This window comes from Aulonocara stuartgranti, assembly GCF_965226115.1.
Source record: "Aulonocara stuartgranti genome assembly, chromosome: 10".
NCBI lineage: Eukaryota > Metazoa > Chordata > Actinopteri > Cichliformes > Cichlidae > Aulonocara > Aulonocara stuartgranti.
This window is the reverse complement of record NC_138946.1, coordinates 4,138,217-4,153,282: the sequence shown is the minus strand read 5'-3', so window position 1 is coordinate 4,153,282 and position 15,066 is coordinate 4,138,217. Positions and strand designations below refer to the sequence as shown.

General features: G+C 37.9%; 1 long non-coding RNA gene across 1 annotated transcript; it reads right to left on the bottom strand.

Moving 5' to 3' along the window:
* Positions 1–10,862: 10,862 nt before the first annotated feature.
* On the bottom strand, positions 10,863–14,578 carry LOC309716336. The gene is made up of 3 exons (XR_014279410.1): positions 14,304–14,578; positions 12,247–12,402; positions 10,863–11,825 (listed from the first exon to the last, which is right to left on the bottom strand). It is a non-coding gene; the product is annotated as an uncharacterized lncRNA (long non-coding RNA).
* Between the last annotated feature and the right edge of the window lie 488 nt (positions 14,579–15,066).

Sequence of the window (15,066 nt, the reverse complement as noted above, 5' to 3'; positions counted from 1 at the left end):
GGTGTACTTTGATTATTGGAGATCAATCACATCAGATTACAAGAACTTGAGAAACGCCTTAACTTTGAGGAGTGAACAAAAACAACAGTGAAAGCAAGGCAAGGCTGAACTTAAAGGTTTGCTCAGACTTAACAAGAACAGGTGGGAGTTTCCAGCAGTCGAAATATACCTTTTAGATCCCCTTACTATTCTACATAGTAAGGGGATCTTTAAGGATTGTTGAAATACCTACGGAACAGCAGTAAGTGGATTTCTCAACGATTCACAGGAATTTCTGTTTGAAAAAAACTGGATGCTTAGCTTTTTGACATTCGATGCAATCCACGAGAGCTCGAGCTAATTTAGTGCCCTGTTTGATTTGAACAAAACGATGCACGACATGCAAATTCCAACTCTTTTCACTCAGATTGAATCATTTAACTGTTAAGCAGATGTGTAATTGAAACTTTGGGCAGAGGGCAGAATGATAACCCTTGTAATACCCCATCCACAACCTCCCCCTGTGGAGTTGTTTCCTTTTTGATGTATCATAATAGAGGTGCACGTAATGGATCACGGGCCTCAAGGAAAGCACCCTAGCTTCTGATGCTACCTTGTCAAAGAAGAGAAACAAGATCAGGTAGGTGGCCTTGTTTGATTCATCATCACCCACCTCCCCACCCAACCTTCTGTCTGACCTATTCATTAACATCCTTGCTGGATACAGATCCATTCTTCCTCTCCTTTGTTCTCTCAACTTTCTAATTTTCATCTTATAATCTTGACGCTTCTATATACGCTCTCCTCTGTCCTCTTCCCTTCTCTTTTCCCTCACATCTTTCTCGTTTTCACTCTAAGCCCGTCTGTCCTTTGCCGTCTCTCTCATCTTGTCATCCTGAGCCATCTCATTAAGTCATCCCTTCATCATTCCTCTCCCTTTCACCTTTCTCACCTTTCTCACCTCACAGCATTTGTCTAACCCCATCGTCGCTCACTCTCATTTTTCCCAGGCCTCCACTGCTTCCCCACCATTATTACCTGTTCCTCGTCCACATCACAACTTCTCCTTGGGTTGGTTTTCATGCTTATTACAAGTGACCATGACTAAGATTTTATAAAGTAAGAAGAATTTAGTTAGTATCAACAATTTACAATTTTCAGAGTGTTTTTGGGGGACACAATAACAGCTAAAGTGACAAGCTAACAGTAAACTGCTTATAGCAAACATGTATCTACAGTATTATACGAGTCATGATTAAAACACACATGACCTGCATGTTTTTCCTCCCTGACAACAGCGATGAATCCTCTGCTTCTAAGCCTGTCTCAGTCCTTCACATTATTTGGTTCCTGTCACTTTCAGAGCTGTGTCTCCAAAAACACTTCTGTTTTAGTTTTTTCTTCTTCTTTGTGTTTTATTCCACTTCCATTGTATGCCTTTTCTCTTTCTCTTGTGTTTTTGTGCACTTGCAGTGTTTTTCTGTTTGCTCATGTGTATTTTAGGCCAGAATTTTCAATAAGTAAAAACATGAGACTATTATGAAAAAGAGACCATTAGTCAGATCTTTTTGTGGTCATGCATAAGAGAGGTCATCCAGAGACAAAGTAAAAAATGGACCCACCACATCCACAAGTGAATGTGTAAATATTATCTTGTTGTTTTCCAGTCAGTCCTTTTCTGATCAGTTTCTCATTGTACACTGTGACTTCACCACCAGGTCTCAAATCTGAGAGAGAAAACAGCAGCTTCTGTTTCAAACTAACCTGAATTTCATGCGAAGCGTCACTGCTGTTGTAAAGATCTCGGTCTCTGAGACACAGTAGTTTCCACCAGTTATAGAGTCCAAATTTTTTCAAGCCCTAAGGCAGTGCAGAGGTTGCCAAGCGAAATTTGGAGATGACTTGTGATTTTTTCCCAGTCTTACTTCATCCATCACTTATTGCTGACTATAAACTTGCTGCACTGAAACTCTGTAGATCATCAATATATGTTGTAGTGCTATATGTTAGGTGTGGCTAAGCCATTGGGTCATACTAACTGGAACTGGTGGATATAACTGAGCCTTTATTGAGCAGAAGATGCTTGAAGGCCTCTGACGTGGATTTTGCAAATCAAATCTGAATATCTTTATTTATATCAGTACTTTATCCCATTGGACCCTCATGCTGTGAAGCAACAGTGCTAACAACAGCACCACTGTGCTGCCCTTCAGCTTTCCTTGCTTGTCATAACTAGCTTGACAAAAAAGCAATACCTAGTCATAATTTTGAACCATGAAAACATTGTATAAAATGTATTTTTCTTCAGTCGATTAAGTCAAAAGTCATTCATTTGGTATTGATCACAGAATACCACGAAGGCCTCACTCAAATGCAACGCCTGGAGTCGTAAAGTGCTGTCTGCAGCCACGTGAAGCAGAGGGAGATGGTACAACAGATGGTATAGCCCCCACAGAGCTGTGATCTCAGCACTGTCAGTCTGGGATTATGTGAGGAGACAAAATACTGGATCAGGCTAAGCCCTAAAGTGCACCTGCAGGTAAACTGGTGCAGCTCCAGTGACAAAAGGTGGTTTGCAACAAATACTGTTTTGATTTATTTCTGCTTAGTGGACTAATCGGTGCTTTAAAGCTTTAACTTTTAATATGATATCTTTACAGGTACATATACACAGTGCAACTGTAACCATATTCTCATTTTCTTCCACACCACTAATTTGGCTTTGGGACTTTGATATCTGTAAGTTATATTCTACCGGCACAATGAAAGGGGCACATTGCATTCCTCATGTAACCACATGTAGCTCATCCCACCAAGACTCCTGCCTTTTTAGTTGACATCAACATGATAGTATGTAGAGCAGTATACTAGCTGAGGCAGAGAGCTGCTGATTGTGTGTCTGCTTTCACTGGAGCTCCTGTGCTATTGCAATTAGCTGCTTGCTGTTGCATTTCCTGTGGGCTTTTATTCTCACTTAGAACTAAAATAACACTTAATCAGATCTCAAATTGTTCTTGACGTCGATTGAGGCCACTGCACTATTTTAATCCATTTGTGCAATGAATTAAAAAGAACATAAAATTTGCATTTTAATAATGAATACTGAACACTCATTTTGTAAAGGTTTGGTATGTTTGAGTGATAATGAAAAGCAGTTTTTGTTTGGCTGAGGGTGACAGAAAGGCCGAATTTACTTTGTTTTAGTGAACAGCAGCGTTGACATAGTGTATAGGTTAAACCAGTCTTAACTTTGCATTGTTTTTCTCCTTTTGCAGTGCAAAGATGTTAGTAAAGATAGCCGGTCACTCTGAGTGGCCTGTAGGTGAGAATGTGACAGAAAAGCCTTGAACCCTCTGACAGGCTTCAGGTCTGACCTATTGTGAGCTTGGCCCAGGACACTGAAGACGCAGGTCTGTATCCCTGTGAATCAGAAGCTTACTGAGCAATTCGACTAGTCACAGATTACACTCAATGCCAAATTTATGTGCCAATGCTAAGAGTGTGATTTATTAGGGTATGTGGACTGTAACGCAGTTTTATACAGAAGACTGAGTTTTGCATCATTAGGCTTACTTCATAGCTGCCATTTGTAGATTAATCCTGGGTCCAATATGGACCAGTTTTCAATGGAGAGTCGGTTGAATAAACTATAAGTGGGTATGGATCGATAAGCATTACAGTCAAATTTCCATTCGCTTTGCCAGTTGAAACCACATGCACCCTGAATTCATTTTTGCATGTTGTCCATAAGTTGCAGCAGCCTCAATGTTTCTGCTTGACCCTGACAGTAGGACAGAAGTCATGTAAGCCTACAGAGCATACTGTGAAGAGCAATCCAAAAGTGTATTTCTGAGCCAAGCCTGAAAGTTTCCTCCACACCGTGGAAGTCTTAGATCCTGATTATTTTTAGATATTTAGTTAAAATGATCCATGTGTCTCCTATCTGTTCCTATTTCAGATTAATATGTATTTGATGGAAACTATTCAGCGTTCAAAATTTCTCACAGCTCCAACAACTGCTCCCAAAAATTCCTGGATCCAGATTGAGATTGAAGTTTATCACTTTCAAGCTCCACCTCTGAGATTTTAATGCTAATCCATCCACACTTGAGTTATCCCACTAAAAACCAGGTGTAAAAAGACAGTTCAGTTAATATAAATATTTCAATTAAATATATATGTTAGGTAGACCTTCCTAGTCCTTCCAAACTGTCACCAGCCTGAACTGTTAGATCCACGCTTTCATGTTTACACCAAACTGTGATCCAAATATTGCAGCAGAAATTAAGACTTGTCACACCAAGTCAACATTTTCTCCAATCATCTGTTGTACAATTTCAATGAGATTGCATCTGATAGGAGTTGCATCCAGTGTGGTCTTCTGCTGCTGCTGTAACCCATCTGCTTCAGTGTTCACCGCATTCAGAGATGCTCTTCTGCACACCTCGGTTGTAACAAGTGGTTATTTGACTTACTGCTGCTTTCCTATCAGCTCAAAGCAGTCTGGCCACTCTCCTCTGACATCAACAGGGCATTTTCTCCCACTGGATATTTTCTCTGTTTCAGGCCATTCTCTGTAAACCCTAGAGATGATTGCTCTGTCAGTAGGTCAACAGTTTGTAAAACACTCAGACCAGCCCGTCCTCTCACAAGTACAGCCGTGGCTGCCCCAGAATCCACAAGCACACCTGATTCCCATCTAAAATCACCAGCAGCACATAACTCTGGTCCTTCTCTCCTCACTGATGGTGGAGTTCATGCCTCCAAGCAAGCCTCTTTGCTTGCTTGGTTCCTCACCTGCTAACTCACATGTGCTCACCTGTCCAGTTCTTTCATGGAGTGAACTTCTAGAAATAAATAGCATTTCAGAGAAAAACTAGAATGTAACCTTTTTGCCTTTTAAGCTCATATTATAGATTAGTGTCTGATTATTTTAGGAATATCAGTAGTGTAATTTAGTATTGTTGCATGTGATATTTTACTACTCTTTCCCATCATCTTTCACTCTCTTTTCTGTAACTACTGTGAGTCACTGATAAACAGCATCTGAGCACACCTTGAAACCTGAAAACGATAAGAGAAGAATAAAGTTTCAAGGAGAGAACTGATACGAAGGTTTGGAAAGAGACAAAAGTATCTCGATGCAGACGAGCAGCTCTGCATATAGCTACTGCAAATCATTTTGTTCCCACATCAAGCAGCAGTTATTTCTAAATTATTCCAAAGTCCACATTGCCTGGAAACTGCATTTGAGAGAAATACTATGATATGAGGAAACCAAACCCCTCCAGCAGAGGATAAATCACATGAAGAAGAAAAAAAGAAATACTAATCTCAGACTTGAGACACAATACATGACTGTGCCTTGGAATCCAGCCACCAGGCAGCCAGTTTAAAGTTTACTTATAAGGGTGAAATGTGCATAATATTATGTCAGCACTATTTATTCCCACCGCCAGGAGTCTGCAGAGTGTGTCCTCACAAGCAGGGCCTCAGCAGCTAATGTATAAATTAGAGCAAACAGGAGTCAGTGGATGAGCCATGATAGGCAGCCCGCTCGAGGTTATTTTTCATTCTATTTCAAATGCTGTTATTTTTCTCCTATCATACTGTTGGTATACTTCTACAGGCCTCTTTCGCCTGCTTCGCTTCTTCACCTGCTGCGTCCACCTCTTTCATTCCGGTGATGCAAGGTGATTTACATTTTGGCCAGTGATGCAATGCAGTGGCTTTTTCAGCAAGAACGGCTGATATGCTGAATATAGTTTGTTTGTTTTTCTTATAGGGAATATAAAATAAAGCAAAAATGGTAACTCGCAGAAGTTTCAGAGAGTTTGAGGTGGAATTAAGCCTTTGCACAACACAGGCGCGACGTGCAGACAAAAACAATAGGAACTTTAATTTGACTTTTTTAATTTGACAATTTAAATGGTGACTTCATTTGGTGTGTGTCCATTTTATTTTTGATCAATAGATACCACGTCAGCACTCTTTAGTGTTACTCCACTACATTTCAGTAACAAGTATGAACTAAAGGTTTGAGTTGTGTTTTTGTATTAAATCAATTTTTCTTTTCCAGCTGAAAACAAATTTGTTGTCATCAGAATTCGACACCCTCTTGACTTATGCAGAGGGAGGCGGTAAAAGAAATCAGCTTAAACAGCTTATTTCGCAAAGATAAATGATTATTCAGACTCAAGTTGGGGCAGTATGGCTCAAAAAGACTCAATTGGAGTCCTGGGCAAAAATTATAGAGATTAAATGAGCAGAAAAAGTCCTTTAAAGGATCTTTTATCATTAAGTTATCAAAGACATGTGGTGCTCACAAGAGCAGGAATTGGAGCAATGATAAAAGTTAACCTCTAACCTATGTTTGTACATGTAGCTTATCAAAGACATAAAAGTCACAAATGGCTGTACAACAATTACATTTTAATAATTAATCTAAAAAACACACAAACATGTATTAAATGTCTTTAAAAGCCTAAAAAAGAGCTGAAACAGTAAATTCCTGAAAGGCTGTGTCCTAACTTGACTGACTTTAATGTATTTGTACTTTTGTATGAAAAATTCTACTTCAAATCCACTATGTTTTGAAAATATATGTACTTTTTATTCAGTGTCATTTATTTTAATTTTGCTGATTACTTTAGAGGAAAATATGTCCTTAATAACAATTCTGCTAATAGTATTTAAATTACATTATTTTAAGTAAAATGATTAAAATGATATACATCAAGGACTCAGTAATTATAATAATTATATAATTTACACGACTCTAAATAGGTCGTTTTACATAATGAACATGATTGTAAAAATTTTAGCATCAGCCTGTTTAAACAGAACGACTTTTACTGAAGCAAAGGGTTTAAATTCTTGTCTCAGCACTGTGGCGCTTAGAAGGCGGCGGCCATCCTCCCGCTGTTTCCACCACTTTCTTCACATTTCCATCCTTTTGTTGCCACTGTCAGAACCTGCTCATTTCGTTCTTAAGATGGTCTCAGTCTAAACATTTGATATCTTTTCTGTTTTAATTTACTTTTTAGACAGCTCCCACTCATTTATTAAAACAGGATTTGTAATCTGGAGCTGTGCCTCTGAGCTGAGTCCGATGAAGTGGGTAGTTTTGTGCAACAGATGCAGAAAACGTCATGTTTCTCATTGGTGAGGGCAAAACTCATTTTTGGACGACATCCTGGTTATCCCTGCTAATGACATTCAGAGTCTTAGACACCAATGGCCTACTTTGTGAAAAGAAATCTGCACTAAAGTGTAATGGACTCTCTTAGTTTTATTAATTGGTCCTGCAGTACCTGCACAATGTTGATGAAATCGGCACTGAGATGGGTCTAATATCATGTTAATGAAGACTTTGTCATGGTGTCTAGAAGCCTGCTGTTGAAGGAAAAAGCGAGTGCGACTATGGAGTCGACTTCATCCCAAAAATGAACAAATTAAGTTCAAAATAGCAGCGTGAAGAAAAATAGCATTGAACCAATATTTGAGGTCACTGTTTTAGTTACAGTCATATTCAGTCCTCTGGCTCTCCCGCCGTGATCTGATGAGTCTGCATAATAAGAAGACGGACGGCAGATGAAACAGCTCGGGGTTATTGTGATGGTGGAATATCAATCTATTTCCAGTAACATCTGATGAGTGCAGAAGCTGTAATATGTTTATCTCTTATCACATTAAAAAAACAGCACAGTGTTATTTAAACAGCTTGATGATGTTTTGGAAACTGATGATGATGATGATGATAATAAGACAGCTGAGCTCAAACACAGGTACAGTATGAATGCTCTGAAATCACAGCACTGCACTCGCTGCTTCTCATTAACAGGATGTGGGGTGAGGTTAGATTCATGAATTGATTTGCATACAAGGAAAACATGCTGGCTGAAAAAAATCAAATATTCAAAAACCATTTTTTTACTTCTTTCATTGTGCCAATCTTGACTGAGACCCATTTACTCATAAGCAGGAGTCACATTGACATGACCTTAAATTCTAATGAAACAGAACAACAGCGTGACTTGAGAATAACTGTAGTCATGGGAGAGCCTGAGTATTACTGTGCACCTGACAAAAAAAACAACTAATTTACTTGCTTAATTTAATTTGTGTTTTCCTCTGCTGCTTCGTTAAGTGCATGCATGAAAACTGCTTGACTAAGATCACGATTTAGGTCAGGGATGAAACACGTTTAGCCCTTGTTGTCTCTCAAACATATATGGTGCTGGCAGCGAAGACACTTTTACGCTAGTTTCAAGTAGGGATGGACCGATCCGATTGGTATCGGTCCGATCCTGACCTAAATTACTGGATGGAATATCTGGGACAAATAAAAAATGTAACCCGATCCATTAAATATCACAAAAGTACCTCACAAAACTTGTGATATGGGGTAACCCAGGTATTGACCTTAGCACGTTGGAGCAGTATGCGTCACGTGATAGAGCAGCTGTTGTGTGCGACACCTGTTGGCAGTCTGGAGTTACTTTACAATGAAAGCATCTGGAGCCTCGCTACGTGCTGCTAAACCGGCATTTCATCTCCGAGCAAGCTATCACAGAGAAGTAAAGCAAGTGTGTAAGTTCATCTCCGAATGTTTGTAAAGCATTCCTGCATTAAGCTTAACAACCAATATATGGAGCTCGGACGTCTGTGTGTTGTTATTACAAAGTCTGAGCGTACAAAGACTAGACTTCAGTTTTACTTTGAAAAAAGCAGTGTTGCAGGCTAAACAGTAAATATATATATTTTTATACTTGTGTTAAGTTTTGTATATAAATTACACAAAATTCAGTCTCAGGTTAAAAGTGATAGACACAGCTTTCACACTGACATCCATCTTGATAAAAGCTGAGTGTCATGAAGCCATGTTTGCATTTATTTGCACTGCTTTCCACTCTGGATGTCTATTTATGTTAAGCTTTAAGTATAAAAGGGTCCATTCTACAACCTGTTCTTTTTAGTTGTTGAATATAAACATTATTTTGTGCTGATATTGTGCTTCTTTATTTAAAGAACCAAAGAGTTTTGGAAATCTACATAAAATTGCATTTTAAATTACAGTTTGCAGTGTATTTATTGCATACAAGTGTAATAGAATACACTGAAAAAAATAATCAGTGGGATAAACATAAAAAAATTATTGTAAGCGGTTGCACGAAATTAAGTTATGTTTGGTTAACCTTAGTTTTTTATGTTATACCTGCACACATTTTTCTGGTAACATGAACATGACTTTTTTATGTTGTTGTTATGTTTTTCATTCCGGTCAAATATTTATAGAAACCACTTGTTTATCAGACATGAACTTTTTGTGTTAATTGTACTGGACTACTATATGTTATATTGACAAGATTATTTTATGGTAAGCTTATTTTATTTTATAACAAATTTCTAATATATAATATATAATCTAATATATAATTGAGTGTTCAATAAGTAAAACTAAATTAAGGCTGATCTTACTGTATGTACTGCACACTTTCTCTTCAATCAAAGAAATAAGCAAAACATTTTTGAACAATGACCTGTATTTTTGAAAATACTACACAGTTGTAGAGCTGGGCGATATGAGATTTTTTCATATCACGATATGTTTTTTTCATTTCAGGCGATAACGATATCTATCATGATATAAGCCAAATAACTATATTTGTAAGATTTAAATGTGCCGTTGCTCACAAGTAAAATGTGAAATAATCAGCAGCTTGTTTTTATTTAAATATTTATTTCCCATAATAAGTTCAACAGGGTAGATGTACTTAAGGAACATGAGACTTTTTCAGATAGATAAAGGCAAATATTGCAAACTACACAAAAGGCAGCCGCTAAAGCATCTAAGTTTCAAAATAGAACAAACGAAACAGACTAAATTGTCAATTCCACTTAGAAACAAAATATTAATTCTAAAAATAAATCTTAGTTTGTTTTACAGAAGAACAGACAAAACTGACTAACTTTTGTCAATATCAAATAAACTGAGAACTAAAAGGAAATTCTCAATCTCTCCTTGTTGTATAGCTGAGCTTTTCAAACAGTTTTAACAGTTACTTTAGTCTGACAAAAGCCGAATGACGAATTAGCGCTTCCAGTCAGAGACTGAGGCTACGTCCACACGTACACGGGTATTTTTGAAAGCGGAGATTTTCCGTTTTCATTTTAAAAAATAATCCCGTCCACACATAAAGGGAGAAATGAAAGAAAACGCTGCTATGAACATGCCAAAGCAGCAGGTGGCGCTAGATTCCTAACCGTGCAGAAATGTTGGCCAATCAGAAGTCTAGAAGTCTAGAAGCCTCGGTCTGAAAAAGTAAACAAAGCTGGGGCATAGAAGCAGAACAGAGTCGTGTGTGTGGACGGACAGTAACTGTGTGTATATGTAAGCATTTAAACACTGCAGAGAGTACAATTAACAGTATTGTAGAAGTTAATTTCACCGAAACAATAATGTGGCGCACAGTGTGACGCATGCACCAGTTTATTGTATTTCCAGACTTGCTTTCGGCACAATTTACAGTGCACGCTACTCTGTTTTTTGTCAGACTTGAAATAGCCGAAATACCTTCACACTACGGAACTTCTATGGCTCTTCCGTTCGACAATCTCTCCGGCGTTGGAACCATCATCTGTTTTCTCTTCGGTCACGCTCGGTTGATTTTTCTAGTCGGCACACTCATTTCCTCCATTAGGCGCTGGCTGCTTCCCAAACAAACACACGTGCGGCTTGGCACTTGTGCTGTACGTAACAAGTCACGCGACGTGACGCTGCGGCTGTGATTGGTTCGGCTCTGCGCTACTTAATTTGAGGACAAGAGCGGCGAGGTCTATCGCGATAGCTTAATTTCTCTATCGAGTAAAAGTTATATCGTTCTATCGCCCAGCTCTACACAGTTGTAACAACGGACTTTCAATTCAGGCTTCCAAAATATACATGAGTCATATTTGTACAATGCATCTCTTGAAAAACATTCCACAACATTCCTCAAAGTTATCTTCTGTAAGTTGAATTCAACATTGTGGGGCCTTATGACATCGCGCTTATGTAAAAAATAGTTTTTTAAATGTAAGAGCCATAAGGTAAGGTAATATGGCAACAGGGGTGTAATTATTAAAATGACACAAAGAAGAGACTTAAAATAACATTATAACCCACAGGCACACAACCAAGAGACCTAAACTGATTAGTATTGGCTTGCTTCTATCACTAAACATCACAATCACTAATACTAGACGATGCAATCTGTTTGTAGTGGTGCACCTTGGGAAAAAAATTGCAAACTGGTGAAATTGGTGCAAGGGACCATTTCCATTGAGAAAAATGGACATTCAAAGTTTTAATTTTTTTTTAAAAGAGCCATGGCTTGAAAAGTGAAAACTGCAGTAATAAAGGCCCCAAGTTGAAAAGTGCCAGAAAAATAAGTTTCACTATGTACTGCAACTTTACCAGTGCTGGCTTAAAAGAAAGGATGGTACATATTCGAAGAGGTAAACATGTTGTTCCCACATCATAACTGGAAAACTGTTCAATCGTACAGTCTGGTCCTGAAAACCTGGGCATTCTTTGAAAGGCTGTTCCTTTTGAGCTCCATAACCAGTTTCTATAATACCTCGAAGGTATACTTTTCCAGTGGGTAGGTGAGGTTCAAAGTGTACATTAGTCCAAACAGCATTGCAGCTGCTAGGGTATAGTTATCCAAATCCTGCCAGACTCTCTGGCCTTCAAGGACTATCCGGATGTCCTCAGGGCTGCCATTGGCATCTCTTGACTTTATGATGTAAATTCCCATGGTTGTTTCCTTATTAGATTGTTGGATAATGGCTTCATCTGTGGCCTAGAAAATGCAGAATTCCAAAATTTAATTAAACAGAACACTGGTCAAAGAACATTATACCAAATCTTATTTTAATCTGTGTCACTATTCCAAAAAATGTTAACATTAACACATTAGGTGAACAAAAATGGATTCATTACAGCATGTGATTTGAGTCCTCAGAATGCTTAAAAAGGTAATGCATGAAGTGAAATCTCCATGCAAAGAAGCAGAATACTGTCAGAGCACAGAGAGGTGTTCAACTATGAACTCCACGCATAGTTCTAATGCAGGTAAAAGAAGAAAAAAAAAAACGCATCCATGGTAAATTGTGAAAATCCCAGGTGATTTTCAACATACTCCTGGCATAGAGTGACAAGCAGCATTTTGTTAAAATTATTATTTTCCCTAAAGTGTATACACAAATTAATTTTTTTCTTACCTGGGCCGTGGGCTCCAGAATGTTCTGAAGTCTTCTTCCTATTTGTCCTCCTCGCCTTTTGAAGACCTTTATTAGTTTGTCAGATAGCACATCCATCTGCGAGAGTAATCTGGACTGCAGTGGCATGGTGGTAATGTGCTTAAACTCTGCATTTATCTAAAAAGAGAAGTTGTCACATAAAAATGCTGTCAAAATCTCAAATCTCACAAGGTTACATCCACACAAAGTTGTTATTTTTTGTCATATTACTATTTATTAGCTATGGGTCCCATGTTGCTGAGCAGTTCCATAGTTGCCCTTACTTCCATACCACCCAAAGCCTGTTTGCAACCACAGCAGTTGCCTCCTTCTGGCCATTTTGCAGTTCTGCCAAATGACCCAGAAACTACATCTATTATTGTCATATACACATCAAGGTCTTTCATTAATACTTAGTTAAATTAGTTAATTTGACTTTTCCAGAAAATTTACCTTACAGAATGTGAGATAACATATGCAAATCTTCACTAGTAAATAAAATAATGTTATTAAAACCTTAACTGTAACACCTCTACGTAACAGCGCTAGAGAATTGTTCTGAAGCAACACCAATCTGCCCTTCAGCAGGGATAAGCACCATATATCGATACAGAAAAAATAAATTTAACATATTTATATTGTCATTATTTTTATCTCTTTAAGCCCTCCTCTCAGTCTCTCTATAAATCAGTTAAAATAATTTGTTGGGTTTTTGTGTGTCTTTAACATGTTATCAGTACATTACATTCACTGCCCCAGAACATGAAATAAAGCCCCACGTCATGCACTTCCTCTCCTAATGAGTACTGCATAGGTGTCATGCCCTAAATAAACCGACTTTAGTGAAGACCCCCCCCCCCCCCAACAGAGCCCACCCCATGGCAAACTAGCTTATTTAACTGTTTAACTAAAACATTTTAGGTACAACCAGTTAACTAAATGGACACGAGTTTGTTAGTCTGTATTCACTGAGAAAAAACAAGCGGATGTGACTGGGCACACACTGAAAAAAAGCTAATGCACATAATATTGTCCCGCAGCTTAAGCTAGCATTATCGTTAGTTAACTTAAGGAATGACTTGTTTTTTACATTATGTTGCTCAACAGCAATTCATGAGAAAAACTTCCCCATGTAATGGATGTTCTCTTCGTTTCCTCTCAAACATGTAGTTTTCAGTTTACCTCGACAAAGTAAAGCTCAGCACCAAACGTAAACGAAGCGAAGACAAAAAATGGCGGACCGCCACAGTGAATTTTCCCTCGCAGAACACACCCTGGGGGGTGGAGTTTCAACAGAAAACGTAACTATTTTCTGTTATTTTGTTATGACTGGTTTTAAAAGACTGAACATCCTTCTAAAACAAGTGAAAGGCGTGAGACTTAATTATGTTTAGACCAAAAATATAACTGATTCATGTTGGATATATTTACTGTATTTTTACTAATTTAACAACCTCATCATTGCATTAGTCGCTTTATGCTATAGCATTACGCTTACATTAGCTTGAAGCTCAAGGTCGTCATTTTATTTACTTTCTTTTTCTGGGCTTACAAACAGGACACACAACATTTAGATAACCGTTACACTGAATCTTGGGTCTGTGTTGAGTCTTCCAGCTGCTGACTACAGAAGCTAGATTGACCTTTCAGCATGTTTATAGCGGCTGTGGCTATGTGCTGGTAATGTTACCGTGTGTGAGCAGTCACATTGGCAGCAGACATGTTTCAACAAACGGCCCTACATTAGCTTGTTTAATGGTTAAGACACTGCAGGTACCACCACTTACTACAGACACCGATGCAAGTTTGTAATAGTCTGTTAATTTAGACTGAAAGAATATACAAACAATATTAACTCACATTATATATGTTAATTACTAATTTGCTTATCGCATAATTTCGGTTACCATTAGCTAACTGGAGCCTAACATTAGCCTTTCATGGTTTTCGATAAACAGCCCACATACCTGTAAAAGTCCACATATGTAAAGGGTCTACACTCTTTCTCACTGGTGTGTTTGCTTTAAAATCTTATTTACCTTCAAGTGTAAAACTCCAGATGGTAGTAGATTTTCCAAAGCGAGAGACAAAAATGGCGGACAGTGCAGCCGATTTTTCCTTTCCAGGGGGCGGAGCTTGAGGATAAAACACGACTAACTTGTTTCTTTTCAACATGATTTGTTCTAAAAGAATCAATATTCTTAAAGAATATGTGAAAATTAAAAGACAAAAATATGTTTAGATGTGAAATTTAAATTAGTCATGCTGGATATATGAAGTAATTCTATGCAAATTCAACAACCACCCTATTGCATTTTTTTCAGTGTAGCTTTAGTGTTTTGTCTTTTTAAATTTGAGTATGAACTTATACAAAATGCAGCAAGATATAAAAAAACAGTTTTATTGATTATGAAATAGACTATCGGATTCATGTTAGTATCGGCAGATATCCAAATTTATGACATAAATCGGACATTAAAAAAATGGCATCATGCCATCTCTAGTTTCAAGTCACACTGACTGCCACAAAAAGTATAATTTACGTGTCCCTACAGTCAAACAAAGAGACTATTTTGGTTCCTATTTGCTTTGTGACAGTAGGAAAATATACAGTTTTCACAACTTACGTAGATGAAAGAAATACAAACACAGATGTAAGGAAGAAATTCTCTTCTGAAGACTAATTTATATTTACTTGGCTTTTAAGTTTCTATAGGTTAATTGATTCTAACATACATGCAGAGGCCACTGATTTTAATCCCGAGCCTACTGCCCATAATCCAGTCCACCTGCTGAAACTCC